This window comes from Larimichthys crocea, chromosome III (genome assembly GCF_000972845.2).
Source record: "Larimichthys crocea isolate SSNF chromosome III, L_crocea_2.0, whole genome shotgun sequence".
In the NCBI taxonomy this organism is placed as follows: Eukaryota; Metazoa; Chordata; class Actinopteri; family Sciaenidae; genus Larimichthys; species Larimichthys crocea.
Window position 1 is genome coordinate 720,450 of NC_040013.1, and position 4,155 is coordinate 724,604.

The window sequence follows — 4,155 nt, forward strand, 5'->3', positions numbered from 1 at the left end:
AGCGTGGCCTACCAAGGAGCGCTTTCTGCCGACTCATAAGAAACACTATGAACATAGGATCTATCGCAAGAGCCACAGAGGACTGCAGAACCCCACCAAACATGAGGTGATGCCATGGCAAAACGATTGGTGGTTACTATCCAATGATAAAAGGCCAGTCATCAACATTGAGTGGGTGAGTAGATTTTGTCACTATTGCTTGTGGATGGTAATGTGGGGACTGTAACTGTCATTTTTAATGTCATATGTAGGCCGCGAAGGAGCATGTTTGCAAAAGCTCATGAAGAGACTCTCAAATCAGAAGTCCAAGGACGGCCAAAGTTCTTCCTTCGACAAAAACACGACAAACACGGAAGTCAGTTCAGACACTCAACCACTGATGATGCTAGGATGGGAGATTCTAGTGCATCCACAATTATTCTGGAACATTCACCATTAGTCCATGGGCACCCAGTGCTAGATCTGTCAACTAGAGCTAGTACCCCACTGCAGAGCAGGACAGCAGTGATGAAACTGTATTTAACAGTGCAACACGCAAGAGGGTTTACAGAGAAAAAGGGCTCCTTTGTGGAGCTCTGCAGGTAGTTTTTTTATCAATGCATTCAAAAGGCTGTTCCTCGAACATTTCCCACTAACGATTTCCTTTTGGTTTTCCCCTTAGAATGAACATTATGTTTGTTCTTGCCAAAATGACACTTTTCCTTTAGTCGTTTTCTCATGTCCTTGAACATTTTTAAAAATTTCCTTTCCCAGGCCAGCTGTAACAAAATACATGCTAGATAAGGGAATACAAAAAGACAAAACACACAACACCCCCTCTAAGAGTTATAAACACTGCAGCCCAGTACAATCCTAATTTTTAAACAACTTCCTCCCCTTTGGACCTTTGAAATGATAAAAGTGTATCTCAAAGTAACCAAACCTTACATAAAATGTATGTGTGAATAACTGGAAATATAGTGTAAAATATTGCAGTAAGTCGTAATCTCAACCGTAAGACAGGAAAAGAGCCTCGCTGCTTAAGCCCAGTTTTTAGGTGGCATGGGCTGGACGGGAAGAGCAGTGGCAGGGCTCGGAACAGCTGTGACGGCGCCACTGGCTTAATGAAAAAGGCACGAAGGACCACCTCCATTGCAAAGTTTTAGGAAGGCTTCAGTGGCTTTCTCATCACCCCATAAAACGGACCTTGAAGAGGCTTCGACTGTCTCATTCAGAGATGTAGCTGGGAGTTGGTGGGGATTACTCCGCTGCAGGCTCATCCAGCACGTGAAAAATAGATTCAGATACAGAAGAAAAAAATAAATAATAAAAATAATATAATAATAATAATAAGAAGATATATATATATATATATATATATAGTATATAATATATATATAGAGTATATTATATATATATAATCATTATATCTACTAGGTATACATAAACACCTACGAAAAATAATAAAACTGCAGTCCTTGTTTAACATTCGTGATGACTAAGATTCTTCAAAAAGATCAGAAAAGATTAGGCCAATTAGTCATGCTAAAAAATAAGTCCTTGGAAGAGCTGAAAATGTGTGACTGAATAGGACCACGTACGTGATCCAGTCGCAGAAACATGGGTAAGCTCTCAGAATCTTTGTTGGTCTGTCTTGCTCCTTTAAGAGACATCAAGGTGATGAAGCACTTCGAGACTCAAATCCAGGTTCAAAGCAAATGAGTTATTGCAGCTTTGTTTGCCTGTTTTGGGACTTTGACATTTCTTGGAGGGTTCTTGTAGTGTCTTGCTTGGGTTTTCAGGTTGTCCATGAAGTCACTGAACCAGCTGAAGCCATTAGAGGGAAGTTATGGTGGAAAGAAGATATGAGATTTCCAAACTAACAAGTTGTCAGTATAATGAAACTCAGGAAGTGGAAAGAATTAATTCATGTTCATGTGACTTGTAATAAAAGCAAAACATGGGACAACAGAATAACATATGCCTTGGACAGACACGGAAAGATTGTAAAGCTGCTGAATGTCCAGTGTAGGTCATGTGAAGAATTACTCAGCCAAAATGGATGTTTAATACGAATTGTCTGCCAGCACATCTGACAGTCTAAAACTTCTACATAGTCCTGTGACTGGCAGACTGTCTAAAACCTGATCCAATCACAAAATGGATGAGAAGATATGTTTGGGGAGATGGGGAAACATCCTACTGATAATTTCTGTAGGAATGCTATTACTGTCCTGGTCAACCTGTGGATGCGGTTGCATTCCATGTATGAGAGAACTGAAAGAGATGAATTACTACTGCACTAACGAAAACACATGTTCTATCAGCCTGCTCCACAGTTATGAGTTTGGGAGGCATGAATGAAGGACCAGGTGTCGGTAGTAGCGAGAATGAGGACGAGTACGAAGAATGGGTCCAGTTCAGCGAGTTAGAAGGAAGTCAAATCTACGTCGCCCATGAGAGGAGAAACACCTATGGCCGACACACTGTTTTAGTCTTTAATTACACAGAGCACAATGAAGAACCTATAGAAATCTGAAAAGAGTTATAGTGTTCCGTTAATGTATGCTTAAGAGAGAAAGACTGATGCAAATTGTATACATTTAAAGGTTTGTTTTTTCTCTGTTTCAAGCCGGGACAACACGTAGGCGGAAAGAGGTCGCGTGAGACGATTCAGCCCGCTTTATTTTCTTTATTAGATCATAATTGTACTCTACACTTTGGGTTAAAAAACAATCTATATTTTAACATTTAGAGTGATAATGGACCACATTTTCAGAAATGATGTAATTACGAAAACTGAGTGACTGGTTTCCATTAAAATGAAAGGCTTGTATGTGAAGACTCAGCATTATGCTGGCCCACCCGTCTCCAAGTCGCGCACGTTTGTACATAATCCTCTATTCTGCACACTTCAGGGCCAAATCTTGGGCTCCCCGAGAGGACCGGGTGTGGCCGTCTCATGTCACTTTTTTTATGTGGGCGAAGATATGTGTGTTTCATCAAAAGAAATCTCATAACGGCTGAAACAATAGCATCTGTTTTCAGTCTGTGGCATTGTAGTTTAAATATAACATTGAATATATCACAATAATTATCATTTTGTGATAATCAATCAAACAAGTCACCATTAAAGACTCCTAGACTGTTCAATGTGTGACCTTTATAAAATACTTTGCTTGAAATAATAGGCTAATATGAAATAATGAAAACTGATATCGTTTTCACACCCAAAAAGTTATTAGCTTGTTAAACTCCTTTTCTCCCTCATTAAAAAGTCGCAGAATTAAAAATAGGCAAAATACTGACATCCAAAAGTTTGAAACTCAAACATTCGAGTGTAGGAACAATATGAAAAAAACAGCATTTTTTTTTGAGTGGAGGGGGGAATCGATAGACTTGGCAGGTTAAGTGAATGCGTGGGTCAAAGGCATCTTTGTTCAGCACCATGGACAGCGGTGAGAGGCGGAGGAGCATTAAGTGTCGGCATAACGGCACAAAACCAAGCTGGAGGCAGGTGAAACCATGGCTTGCCTTCAATATATTCTATTCTGCAGCCCTGAAGCCAGAACGGCAGTGGATCAGTGGCTCTGGGGAGCTGGGACGAAGCGATCTGTTTGGGCCGGCCACGAGGGGCGCCAATCCCGGGCTAGGAACAGAGCGAAGGTCCCGCCCTAGAGGAATGGAGCCGCCGTGTCGGCAGCCTGGATGTAGTCTCCTGGATGTCCGCCACAAACTGTCTAAAGCCTGGACGAGTCTCCTCTGACGTCCGCGCGGGACTGTCTAAAACTTCGAGCGTCTCTCACTGTGACCGGCAGACTGTCTAAAACCTGGACTGGCTCCATGACGCTCCCCACAGACTGCTCAAACCTGGACAATAGTCTCGGTGACGTCCTGACAAACTGTCTAAAACATGGATGTAGTCTCCGTGACGTCCTCACAGACTGTCTAAACATGGACATAGTCTCTGTTACGTCCCCACAGACTTAAAAAATAATAATAATATTAATAAAAATAATAGAGTCAAAGGTCAAGGTTCTATGTGTTTAGGGGTATCGCACTGTTCTTATTAGGATTGGGGTCCTAGACTTTAACGCAGAATTGTTGTGATCCGTGGTCCGTACTTCCATCTTGTGGACTGAAACAAACCATTGCAGCACCGTATTTATGAAGTAG